Source organism: Triticum dicoccoides, chromosome 2A (assembly GCF_002162155.2).
Source record: "Triticum dicoccoides isolate Atlit2015 ecotype Zavitan chromosome 2A, WEW_v2.0, whole genome shotgun sequence".
NCBI classification, from domain to species: Eukaryota; Viridiplantae; Streptophyta; class Magnoliopsida; order Poales; family Poaceae; genus Triticum; species Triticum dicoccoides.
In genome coordinates this window covers 742,643,693-742,657,787 of record NC_041382.1, presented here as the reverse complement: position 1 = coordinate 742,657,787, position 14,095 = coordinate 742,643,693, and positions in this window count along the sequence as shown.

Below are 14,095 nucleotides of genomic sequence, written 5' to 3'. Positions count from 1 at the left end.
GCTACGGAATACGTCAGCAGATTAGATTTGTGTAAATATTATTCTCTCTACGATAGTATGTGGAACTTATTTGACACTATCCTTGTGTTCAAAATCTTCTATGAAGTATTCAGAGGAGGAACCCACCTTGCAATGCCGAAGACAATCTGCGCGCCGGACTCGTCGTCATTGAAGCCTGGTTCAGGGGCTACTATGGGAGTCCTGGATTAGGGGGTGTCCAGATAGCCAGACTATAACCTTTGGCCGGACTCTCGGACTATGAAGATACAAGATTAAAGACTTCATCCCGTGTCCGGATGGGACTTTCCTTGGCGTGGAAGGCAAGCTTGGCAATACGGATATGTAGATCTCCTCCCATTGTAACCGACTCTGTGTAACCCTAGCCCTCTCCGGTGACTATATAAACCGGAGGGTTTTAGTCCATAGGCTAGCTTCTAGGGTTTAGCTTCTAGGGTTTAGCCTCTTTGATCTCGTGGTAGATCTACTCTTGTACTACCCATATCATCAATATTAATCAAGCAGGAGTAGGGTTTTACCTCCATCGAGAGGGCCCGAACCTGGGTAAAAACATTGTGTCCCTTGTCTCCTGTTACCATCCGCCTAGACGCATAGTTCGGGACCCCCTACCCGAGATCCGCATTACCCCTCACTTCGGCCTGTGGCTCAAGACCTTTGATGTGAAGCCGAAGATGGTCGAGGGGCAGTATGCAGCGTGCGGGGGGGCATTAATAAGCAAGATAGTTGGAGCTCCATGGCCAAAAGGTTCCTTTCCAGAGATGTCCGGATTATGGCAACGGGAGTGGTTCTACGTCACCGCTCCCAGAAGTGCCAAGTGGGTAGCTTCCCCCGCCTTTCGCTCGGGCCCTCCACCACAACTGATGTCATGGATCAGTAGGGGGCTGAGCTGGGGTCCAGCCAAGGATGTGCCCATACTGCAGAGCCGCATCCGAGATCTCTTCGAGGGAGATTTTAGTTTGGTCATGGTAGTGCAAGTCATGTTGGTTCGTCAAGTCCAGCCTTGCAAACGCCGGCCCCTCCGCTTGTGGGAATTCAACCTAGAAGGACCATGCCCTATTCAGAATTTCCTCGGCCTAACACACGAGGAGATGTACAAGTCGTTCTTCGGACCCCAAATAGAGTGTCCGGACACCTCCGAGGACGTGGGCCTGAGCAGCAACCGCACCACGGCCCAAGTAAGTAATCCTCTAGCCAAACACACTGTCTTTCATTCATCATGACGTCATTCTGAAGAATCGGTTTTTGACCAGGACTGGATAACAAAGGCGAAGATGATCCGGTGTTCGGCCCCCTTCCCGAAGGCTTGGACAATCCGGTGCTGGAAAAGATGCTCGAGCCAGCACCTTGCCCGGTGCCCTCAAAGGAAGATGAAGGGGGGAATAAAGAGGGCGAAAGCGGGCCTCCACCGCTACCTATTCCAACCGAGGGAACGAGCACCTTCGTGAGGGAGGATAACCAAGGGGGAGAATCTGACGTACCATCGCCCCGGGGGAGGAAGAGGACTACCTCTGAAGATCCGGAAACCAAGGTCTCCAAACGGGAGAAGAAAACTCCACCAGAGGGTCCTGCCTCGGAGGGTGCTCTTGACGCACAAACTCCATGCGGGGATCAGCCCTCTAACGAGCTGTAAGTAATCAAAAAGTACTTAATAGCGAATATGTACTACCTTACTTCTGAGAAAAATAACCGAACCATTTATCTTGCAGTTCGGATCTGAGCCCTTCTCAGCAGAGCTCGTCTTCGGGGGATCTTCTTCCGGAGATGATGGAGAGCGAAACGCCTCCCCTGGACTCCCTGGGTCAAGAAGCGGGCGACCTTGAAGTGTCATCATGGAGAGTTTCTCCGGATCCGACAAGGCCGGAAGGTAATCCCATGGTCACCCGAAGCCCTCAGTATCCGGCTCTTGAAGAGAGCAATCAAAAGAGTCTAGCACCATCTGGTATGCGTTCGGACGTACTGAAGGGTCTGCTAGAGCGGGCGACTATCTCAGAAGAGCACCGTACATTAATGTGTGCGGTGATTGAAAGGATTTCGTCCGCCGAAAACGGGTTGCATGAAGCCTTTATGGGTCTACTGACGAGCTTTGAGGTACGTGAAATGATATACATTTGTGATCCTACCGCGCATTTTAGGTGTGCCCTGTGTAGATAGTAGCCCCTAAGACTCTGGTCGTTGTCGAGAATGGCGGCGAACGGAGGATCATATTCCCAGGTAATAACTAGACCGCCTTTATGTGTAGGTGTTTGAAGCTCCGGTGGCTAGCCGGACTAATGGGGTTGCCTAACTAAAGCGGCAACTGGATGCGGCGGATGCCGACATCGAGCTTGTTAACAAGCGGCTTGACGAGGCCCGGGGTAGGTGATATTTATAGTGGATGTCACATAGTAAGAGCAGCATGATGCCAGTATCTTTAATATGTTGTGACTGCAGATGGAGCTGCCACCGTGGAGGCCTTGCGGGCGGAGCTTGCCCGAGCCAAGGAGCAAGCAAGTAGTAGTAATGCGGCCATTTTGAAGGCGGCCGAAGAGTTGAGAGCCGAGAAGGCCGCTCATAGCGAGAGCAAAGAGAAAATGGCCAAAATGGCTGCGAAGTTAAAAGACACTGTCGACCGCTGCCGGTTTCTTGAAGAAGAAAACTGGGCGAAGGCTACTGACCTTGAAAAGGCCACAATGGCGACCAAAGACATCCGCTCTGAAATGAGAGCGAAGAACGAGGAACTACATGAAGCCAAGGACATTGTGGCCGGGAAGCCCTTTATGCTGCGGAGGAAGTCGGCGATCTGCGGTATGCCCCTCTGGATCGGTTGTGGAGTTCGGCCGACGCATATATGGACTTAGCGGCAAGCGCTGTCGATGCGGCCGAATACTTCCGAGATCAAACAGATCGTGAAGTGGACAAGCTATTCTGGTCGCAATTTAATGTTCCAGAGCGTCCGCTTCCATTGACTGATCAACTTGCCGAATGGGCCGAACTCAATAGATTGTCCGGACTCGCCATGAGGTCTGTCGTGGATCATCCGTGGCCGGAAAGGCCAAAGCCGAACAGTTATTTTAGCTTGGTGCAGCAGTTCCTTGGTGCGGTGCCACGCATTAATGCGATGAAGAGGTCGGCGTGCATAGAAGGCTCGCGAATGGCCCTTGCCCGTGTCAAAACATACTGGGCGGAGATGGATGCCACCACTGTCGTGGCGCAGGGTTCCGCCATAGGCCGAGTGGCTACCGAGCACTATTTTGAAGAAGTTCTTGAGGGCGCTCGTTCGATAGAGGCCCAGTGCTCGAAGAATGTTATGTTTGAGTAACATGTATTCCCATTGTAAAAACAACGTTTTATTGAATTTATCAAGGCTCTATTTATACTTTTGCTCGAAAGTATTGTGATGCCTCATGTGCGGTTGTTTATGTATACATGTATATAACCTGAAAGATTGCAGTCGTCGGCTTCAGCCCCCACGCATATAATGCAGGGGTGTTCGCAGAAGACGCGTATTCACACTTAATCCAACGTCTTGGTCCTAATAATGAGGTGATAGCGCAGAGAACTAGGCAACCGGACTATAATGCTTTAACACTTTCACTTAGCCATAGGAGTTTGACAGTGGGGCTACTAGATAGCCCCTGGTGGCTCCGCACTCGTCCGGATTCGGGGTGCGTACATGCCTGGCCGGCAAACGGCCCTTCGTTAATGCGGAGGAATCCAGAAGATTCCAATAAGTCATCGAGTGGTTGACCAGTCTTACGCTATATCATGACAGTCAGTTTTCGGCTTTCTCTACTGAGGTGCTCGTCCGGATGAACCAGGGCACAATTGTAGTAGTTCTCCTGGTGCTGCCTTAGCCGATAGAGCGGAACGTAAGGCAGCGAAACACAGGAGCCGGGCAAACCCAACATTTGACCAAAGACATGATTCGGAGCTGATGCATATAAGGACAAACTCGCGACGCCGAACACTCCCTAAGGTATTCGGTCTTTATGGTGTAAACCGGGTCTAAACAGTACCCTTTGTAATAAGCCCCTGGTGTCCAGGTACGTGCATTATTCTGGCGTGGCCACATGCCAAGACATCAACATCCTTCTCGACTGTACTGAGAATCCGAGGGATGTAAATCAACAAGAGACAGAAAAAAGGTTTACGCAGAGTCTTAATCTACAAAGAATCCTTGGAACGGGTCCCTGCTGCACGTCTGCGCCTGTGTCTCCGTTGTGCCGTATCCTAGACGGGTGTAGCACGATGGTCATCTGAAAAAGAGAGGAACTTAATTGAAAAGTTGCCGTGCAAAAGTTAAGTAATACTAAATAAACAGTATATAGTTGAAAATGAGTAAAGGTGAGCCTTATTGCCACTTTTGTGCGCGCGTTGAGCCCCTTGTATTGTAATAGGGGTATAGCCATCAAACCTGCATTAATTACATATAGCTAAGCCGGACTCGTCTAGCCGGGTCCGTGGTCTTAACGACTTGTCAAATGCTTGAGTTGGTGAGGCGCTTAGTGCGCGGCGGCCAAGGCGGCCACACCGTCTTCGGCATGCAAGGAGCGCTCAATATTTCCATTTACTGTAATGAAGCCGCATGGACCGGGCATCTTGAGCTTGAGGGAAGCGTAGTGCGGTATTGAGTTAAAGTGAGCGAAAGCTTCGCGTCCGAGTAGTGCTTGATAGCCACTTTGGAACGGAGCGACGTGGAAAGTTAAATTTTTGATGCGGAAGTTATCGAGGAAGCCGAATATAACGTCTAGTAGCAGGGAGCCCCTGCAGTGAGCCTCCGGGCTTGGCGTTACTCCTTTAAAGGCAGCATTGCTGCGACAAATTTTTGTTGGGTCTATCCCCATTTTGCGGACTGTGTCCTGATATATCAGATTTAAACTGCTGCCGCCGTCCATTAGGACTTGGGTGAAGTGGTATCCGTCAATTATTGGATCTAATACCAAGGCAGCCCATCCTACACGCCGGATACTTGCCGAGTAATCCCGATGGTCAAAGGTGATCGGTTGGGACGACCAGTGGCAGAGCTCCGCGGTGATAGGCCCTGGGGCATGTTCCTCTAAAGGTGCCACTTTGTTTCTCCCTTTTATCACGTGTAACACGTTGACTGTTTTGACTTCTGGTGGTAATTTCTTCTACTCCCCTGTGCTTTGCTTGCGAGGTTCGTCCTCGTCTTCCCTTGGTGTATCCTGCCCCTTGTGTTCGACGTTGAGCTTGCCGGACTGTTTGAAAACCCAACATTCTCTGTGGGTATGACTTGCAGGTTTATCAGGGGTGCTATGGATCTGACATATTTGGTCCAGAATTTTGTTTAGGCTGGACAGTTCGTCTCTGTTGTCTTTGGAGGGCGGCTTCTTATGGCCTGGCCGAGAGCTTCTAAATCCAGCGTTTACCGCCGTGCTCTTTGGACCATCTTCCTTATTCCGGCGCTTATTCTTGCTGCATCGTGATTTCCAGTTTCCATCCCTGACTTCGGATGTACTTGGGTCGCTGGTGCTGCATCTGGCTAACCAGCTGTCCTCGCCCGCGCAAAAACGGGTCATGAGGCTTGTTAATGCTGGCATTGTTCTCGGCTTTTCTTGACCGAGGTGTCTGGCAAGCCATTCGTCTCGGACACTATTCTTGAAAGCTGCTAAGGCTTCAGCGTCCGGACAGTCGACTATTTGGTTCTTTTTGGTGAGGAACCTATTCCAAAGTCTTCGGGCTGACTCACCGGGCTGTTGAGTTATATGACTTAAATCGTCTGCATCCGGTGGTCGGACATATGTCTCTTGAAAATTTGCCCGAAAGGCATCTTCGAGCTCTTCCCAGCTTCCGATGGAGTTTTCAGGGAGGCTTTTAAGCCAGTGCCGAGCTGGCCCTTTGAGCTTGAGGGGTAAGTACTTGATGGCATGGAGATCATCTCCTCGAGCCATATGGATATGGAGGATGTAGTCCTCAATCCAGACCCCAGGGTCTGTTGTTCCATCATACGCCTCTATGTTTACGGGTTTGAATCCCTCTGGAAATTCATGATCCAGCACCTCGTCGGTAAAACATAGAGGGTGTGCGGCACCCATGTATTTGGGTGTACCGTGTTGTTCGGATGTTTGTTGTGTTGTATTGTATGTTGGAGCGCGCTTGCGTGGTCCATAGATGGATCTAGTTGCACCGTCCTTTTGATGCGAGCCCTTACGTGGATCGCGTACTGGTTTATGTGCAGCGTCGTTTGCCGCTTTATGTTGGCTACGAGGTCGTCTATCTGACCGTATGGCCGTTTTATTTTTTAATTGTGGAGGATATAAGGCCTCCTCATCAAATTCAGGTAGCAACTTTCGCTTCGGATAGCTCTTGGTGTGGCGATTACTGCCATTCTTCGCTGCAGTGTTGAGTACTTCACTCCATTTGATTTTGAGTGTGTCTTGTGCAGCCTTGAGCCTTTGCTTCTGTTTTTTCAGGCTACTCGCCATGGCAACAAGCCTTTGGTGGGCGTTGTGTTGCTCCTGGCGCCTGTCCGGTGTGGTGTCGTCCGGACTGTTATCTTCGACGGAGTCGGGTTGTTCGGTTTGATTCCCCATGTTGTGCTGGTCGGGCGATGGTTCACCCTGCTCTATCGCTGGGTCTATATGATCATTATTTCTGCCGATGCGGGATTTGGAGTGGCGTTTACGCCGCCACTTTGACTGCTTCTCAAGGGAACAACCCTTCGCTGCATCCTTCCGTTCCTCGTCGTTGTTTTCTTTGGGTGTGTCCACCATGTATACGTCATGTGATGAAGTGGGTGTCCAGTGCCCTGTGGGCAGTGGTTCCTATTTGTCTCCTGCATCGTCATCCATACCGTCGATGTCTTCGGAGTCGAAGTCGAGCATGTCGGTTAAGTCATCGACAGTGGCTACTAAGTGGGTGGTGGGTGGGCGACGGATTTCTTCGTCATCCGCATCCCAATCTTGCCGGACGTAGTTCGGCCAGGACTCTCCTGACAAGGAGAGAGACCTTAATGAGTTCAGTATGTCGCCAAAGGGTGAGTGCTGAAAAATATCCGCGAAGGTAAACTCCATGATCGGCGCCCAATCGGATTCGACAGGAACGGGCGCAGGCGGTTCGGAGTCCATGGCCGAAGAAGGATCCGACAGTTTGGCAACACGGCTCTCGTGAAGGGTAAGGTCGATATTTGGCTCGATCGTCGTAGAGGATACGACCTCCGTGGAGGGGTCTATCCACTCGTCCACGGATGGCGCGACTAGCTCCGAATTGAGGGTCGGAGCGGCTGCCGGTGCGATTTCTTGAACGTTGTCCGATGGTAGAGCTAGATCGTACTCATCGTGACCACGTGGCACACAAGGCAGGGGCTCGAATCCGTCGAAGAGCAAGTCTCCGCGGATATTTGCCGTGTGGTTTAAGCTTCCAAACCTGACCTGGTGGCCAGGGGCGTAACTTTCGATCTGCTCCAGATGGCCAAGCGAGTTGGCCCGCAGTGCGAAGCCGCCAGACACAAAGATCTGTCCGGGGAGAAAAATCTCACCCTGGACTACATCGCTATCGATGATCGTAGGAGCCATCAAGCCTAACGGCGACGACACAGAGGAACTCTCAATGAAAGCACCAATGTCGGTGTCAAAACCGGCGGATCTCGGGTAGGGGGTCCCGAACTGTGCGTCTAAGGCGGATGGTAACAAGAGGCAGGGAACACGATGTTTTACCCAGGTTCGGGCCCTCTTGATGGAGGTAAAACCCTACGTCCTGCTTGATTTATTCTTGATGATATGGGTATTACAAGAGTTGATCTACCATGAGATCGGAGAGGCTAAGCCCTAGAAGCTAGCCTATGGTATGATTGTATGTTGTACTACGGACTAAAACCCTCCGGTTTATATAGACACCGGAGGGGGTTAGGGTTACACAAGGTCGGTTACAAAGGAGGATATATACATAGCCGTATTGCCTAGCTTGCCTTCCACGCCAAGTAGAGTCCTATCCGGACACGGGACAAAGTCTTCAATCTTGTATCTTCATAGTCCAACAGTCCGGCCAAAGGTTATAGTCCGACTGTCCGGAGACCCCCTAATCCAGGACTCCCTCGGTTATATTATCAATTTTGGATGTTTTATTATCATTTTATAGTCATTTTATATCATTTTTGGTACTAACCTATTGACATAGTGCCAAGTGCCAGTTGATGTTTTCTGCATATTTTTTACATCGCAGGAAATCAATACCAAATGGAGTCCAAACGCAACGAAACGTTTTGGAGATATTTTTTGGACCAGAAGACAACCAATGGGTCGAAGAAGCACCTGGGGGGGTGCTCCGAGGGCAGCACAACCCACCAGGGCACGCCAGGTGGCCCAGGCGCGCCCTGGTGGGTTGTGCCCACCTCGGGTGCCCCCTAAACCGCCTCTTTGCTCCATAAATAACCCAAAATTCCAGAAACCCTAGGGGAGTTGACGAAAATCAATTCCAGCCGCCGCAGAGTCCAGATCCACCAGATCTAATCTAGACACCATCAGAGAGGGGTTCACCACTTCCATTGGTGCCTCTCCGATGATGCGTGGGTAGTTCTTTGTAGACCTTCGGGTCCGTAGTTAGTAGCTAGATGCCTTCCTCTCTCTCGTTCGATTCTCAATACAATGGTCTCTTGGAGATCCATATGATGTAACTCTTTTTGCATTGTGTTTCTTGGGATTGGATAAACTTTGAGTTTATGATCAGATTTTTTTGCAGTATCTTTTTATCCATGAAAGTTATTTGAATCTTCTTTGATCTCTTATATACATGATTTCTTATAGCCTCGTATTTCTTCTCTGATATTTGTGTTTTGTTTGGCCAACTTGATCTATTTATCTTGCAATGGGAAGAGGTGCTTTGTAGTGGGTTCGATCTTACGGTGCTTGATCCCAGTGACAGAAGGGGAACTGACACGTATGTATCGTTGCTACTAAGGATAAAACAATGGGGTCTATCTCTATTTAGGTAGATCTTGTCTACATCATGACATCGTTCTTATTGCATTACTCTGTTTCCCCATGAACTTAATACACTAGATGCATGCTAGATAGCGGTCAATGTGTGGAGTAATAGTAGTAGATGCAGGCAGGAGTCAGTCTACTAATCTTGGACGTGATGCCTATATAATGATCATTGCCTGGATATCATCATGATTATTTGAAGTTCTATCAATTGCCCAACAGTAATTTGTTTACCCACCGTTTGCTATTTTTCTCGAGAGAAGCCACTAGTGAAACCTACGGCCCCGGATCTCTTCTTTAATATATTTGTCTTCGCGATCTATTTTATTTGCCTTTTGTTTTCAGATCTATTAAAACAAGAATACAAAAATACCTTGCTGCAATTTATTCTCATTTATTTTATTTGTCGTTCGATCTATCAATCTACTACAATTTATTCACGTCATTTTGCCAATTTCTGGCACCGTTACACGTTGGTTTGCGAGTAGTTGTTATTTGTGTGCAGGCGCCGCTTACGTGTTGTTGCTTGGTTCTCCTACTGGTTCGGTAACCTTGATCTCATCGGTGAGGGAAATACCTACCATCGATGTGCTGCATCATCCCTTCTTCTTTGGGGAAATACCGACGTAGCTTCAAGCCACATCAGCAACCCAATGAATAAAATTTATTTTTGTCTTTTTCTTTCTGTTCTTGAGTGTTTGCACAATTATGCTACTGTTATGATTGTGGTTTTTGTGTTTGAATTAGTGTTTGTGCCAAGTAAAGCCTTTAGGATCATGTTGGGTGATAGTTGATTTGATCTTGCTGAAAAACAGAAACTTTTGCACCCAAAAAAATAATTTTCATTTTGAACAAAAGCGTGATAAATTACCGATTGTTTTTTCAAAAGATTAATACACAAATTTCTCATGTTGTCCTCATTTTTCATAATTTTTGGAGTTACAGAAGTATTCGAAATCTCCATATTTCCACAGATTGTTCTGTTTTTGTCAGATTCTATTTTCTTTGCATTGTGTGCTTGTTTTGATGATTCTATGGTTTTATTTGAAGAGTTTTTGCCATAGAAAAGTTGGAATATAGTATACATAATGCAAAAATAAAATATGAATGATTTTGCAACAGTACTTATAGCAGTGATTTGCTTTCTTATACTAACGGATCTCACGAAGGTTTTGTTGACTTTTGTGTGATTGAAGTTTTCAAGTTTTGGGTGACTTTACGATGGATGAAGGAATAAGAATTAGGAAAAGGCTAAGCTTGGGGATGCCCATGGCACCCCAGATAATATTCAAGAAGTATCAAGCAACTAAGCTTGGGGATGCCCCCGAGTGGCATCCCCTCTTTCTTCTACCAACCATTGGTATTTTACTTGAAACTATATTTTTATTCGTCACATATTATGAGTTTTGCCTTGAGCGTCTTGTATGATATGAGTCTTTGCTTGTTTTGCTATGTGTTCTTAGTCATGAATCGTTGCTGGACACACCTATTTGAGAAGCCAAAATTATGGCATGACTTGTTAGAATTGCTCTCTATGCTTCACTTAAATCTTTTTTGAGCTATGGAATTGCTCCAGTGCTTCACTTATATCTTTTTGAGCATGGTGTGCTTCAGTATTTTTGGAGAAATTCTCTCTTGCTTCACTTCAATTATTTTGAGAGAAAAAAAATTATGCTCATGATCTTCACTTATATTTGTTTGAGCTTATCAAAAGCAACACATGAAACTAGTCGCAAAGTGATAGATATCCAAGGAGGATATAATAAAAACTTTCATGAAGATCATTGGACAAAATAAACTTGATTCCTTGTAATAGTTTTGAGATATGTTGATATAATATGTGAGTCATGTTGATGAGTAATTATGCTTTAGTAAGAATATTGGTGTTAAGATTTTTGTTTCCCTATGCAAGCACGAAAGTCAATAATTATGCAATGAAATTACATCCTACTTGTGGTGCATTATTCGGTGTTAGTTATGCTCAATGCTCGCTTATGAGATTTTTCGTTTCTTGGTTGGTCGCTTCTAAATCTTTTGCTAACCTTCATTTTGCACTAAGTATGATCACTACTTGTGCATCCAAAATCCTTTAGACCAATTTTGCCATATGAGTTCGCTATACCTACCTATATGCGGTATTCTCCGCTCTAAGCAAATTTGTGCCATCTCTAATTTTCAAAATAAACTTATCTTTTGTGTGCTCGTACCGCTCATGAAACGGTAGGGGTGGATGATATATTTCCATGCTAGATGTGTTATTCTCAATATGAGTGTTTATTCACTTGTCATTGCATGAGAGTACGGTAAAGGTATTGGGGATGCCTAGTCCCGAAATTAAAAATGGATTTACTTTATGTTATCAAATAATAAATTCCTTAGAAAGTGTTGGTATGGAAGGCACCCATGGATATGGTTAGCCATGGAAAGTGAAAGTATGGTGGAAAAAGGAATAAACTTTATTTTCTGTTTGGGAACCGCCTATGATATATCTAGCAAGGAAAGTATTGGGAACTAATCGATCGTTTTCGTTGACAGGAAAAACATGCCTCCCAAAATGTTTTTATCTCTATCTTTTTCGCTTTGAGCTCTCTCACCTCTACAAATCCCTACTTCCCTCTACGAAGGGCCTTTCTATTTACTTTACGCAATTTTTATTTTTACTTGAGTCTTCATCTTCTCTTATAAAGCACCAACTAAGGGGCACTATGATCATACTTGAGCATTGGATGTAGCTAATATGCGAGTGTGTTTCATGAATGGATCAATGACTGAGCATAATGGGCTAGGGATAACTTGCTTTACCGTTGATATTTTGAAATACATGGTTGCTTGTTGATATGCTTGAGTATAAAAGTCCTCATGTCAAAACTAGACTATTGCTTTGAACCATATAAAAGACCAAATGTACATGCTATAAAAGAAAGAATATGTGATGAACATGTTAGGCAGCATTCCACATCAAAAATTATGTTTTTATCATTTACCTACTCGAGGACGAGCAGGAATTAAGCTTGGGGATGCTGATACGTCTCCAATGTATCTATAATTTTTGATTGTTCCATGATGTTATATTATCATTTTTGGATGTACTACAATCATTTTATATCATTTTTTGGTACTAACCTATTGACATAGTGCCAAGTGCCAGTTGCTGTTTTTTGCTTGTTTTTTACATCGCAGAATATCAATACCAAAGGGAGTCCAAATGCAACGAAATTTTTTGTGGAATTTTTGTGGACCAGAAGACATCCAATGACCGGAGAAGCACCTGGGGGTGCCCCGAGGGGGGCACAACCAACCGGGGCGCGCCTGGGCCCCTAGGCGCCCAAGTGAGTTGTGCTCACCTCGGTGGCCTCCCGCACCACCTCTTTGCTCTATAAATGCCCCAATATTCTAGAAACCCTAGGGGAGTCGACGAAAATCAATTCCGGCCGCCGCAAGTTCCAGAAACACCAGATCCAATCTAGATACCATCATGGAGGGGTTCATCATCCTCATTGGCGCCTCTCCGATGATGCGTGAGTAGTATTTTGTAGACCTTCGGGTCCGTAGTTAGTAGCTAGATGGCTTCCTCTCTCTCTTTTGATTCTCAATACATTGGTCTCCTCGAGATCCATATGATGTAACCCTTTTTGCGGTGTGTTTGTTGTGATCCGATGAACGTACGACGCCTCCGAGTTTAGCACACGTTCAGCTCGATGACGTCCCTCGAAATCTTGATCCAGTAGAGGGTCGAGGGAGAGTTTCGTCAGCATAACAGCGTGACGGCGTTGATGATGAAGTTACCGGTGCAAGGCTTCGCCTAAGCACTACAACGATATGACCGAGGTGTGTAACTGTGGAGGGGGGCACCGCACACGGCTAAGACAAATCTTGGAGTGCCTTTGGGGTGCCCCCTTCCCACGTATATAAAGGAGGGAGGGAGGGAGGCCGGCCCTCCTAGGGGCGCGCCAAGTGTAGGGAGTTCTACTAGGACTCCCAAGTCCTAATAGGATTCCCTTTCCTTTTCGGAGTAGCAAAGAAGGAAAGGAGAGAGAGGGAGAAGGAAAGGGAGGGCCGCGCCTCCACTCCTTGTCCAATTCGGTTTGGGCAGGGGGGAGGTGAGCGCCACCTCGTGGACCTTCTTCCCTCTCTCCACTAAAGCCCAATAAGGTCCATTAACTTCCCTTGCCGAATTCCCGTAACTCTTTGGTACTCCGAAAAATACCCGAATCACTTGGAACCATTCCGATGTCCGAATATAGCCTTCCAATATATCGATCTTTACCTTTTGACCATTTCGAGACTCCTCATCATGTATGTGATCTCATCTAGGACTCCGAACAAACTTCGGTCATCAAATCACATAACTCATAATATAAATGTCATCGAACGTTAAGCGTGCGAACCCTACGGGTTTGAGAACTATGTAGAGATGACCGAGACACATCTTCGGTCAATAACCAATAATGGAACCTGGATGCTCATATTGGCTCCTACATATTCTATGGAGAGCTTTATCGGTCAAACCGCATAACAACATACATTATTCCCTTTGTCATCGGTATGTTACTTGCCTGAGATTCGATTGTCGGTATCCTCATACCTAGTTCAATATCGTTACCGGCACGTCTCTTTACTCGTTCCGTAATGCATCATCCCACAACTAACTCATTAATCACATTGCTTGCAAGGCTTTATAGTGATGTGCATTACCAAGAGGGCCCAGAGATACCTCTCCGATACACGGAGTGACAAATCCTAATCTCGATCTATGCCAACTCAACAAACACCTTCGGAGACACCTATAGAGCATCTTTATAATCATCCAGTTACGTTGTGACGTTTCATAGCACACAAGGTGTTCCTCCGGTATTCGGAAGTTGCATAATCTCATAGTCAAAGGAATATGTGTAAGTCATGAAGAAAGCAATAGCAATAAAAGTGAACGATCAACATGCTAAGATAATGGATGGGTCTTGTGCATCACATCATTCTCCTAATGATGTGATCCCGTTAATCAAATGACAACACGTGTCTATGGTCAGGAAACTTAACCATCTTTGATTAACGAGCTAGTCAAGTAGAGGCATACTAGGGACATTCTGTTTTGTCTATGTATTCACACATGTACTAAGTTTCCGGTTAATACAATTGTAGCATGAATAATAAACATT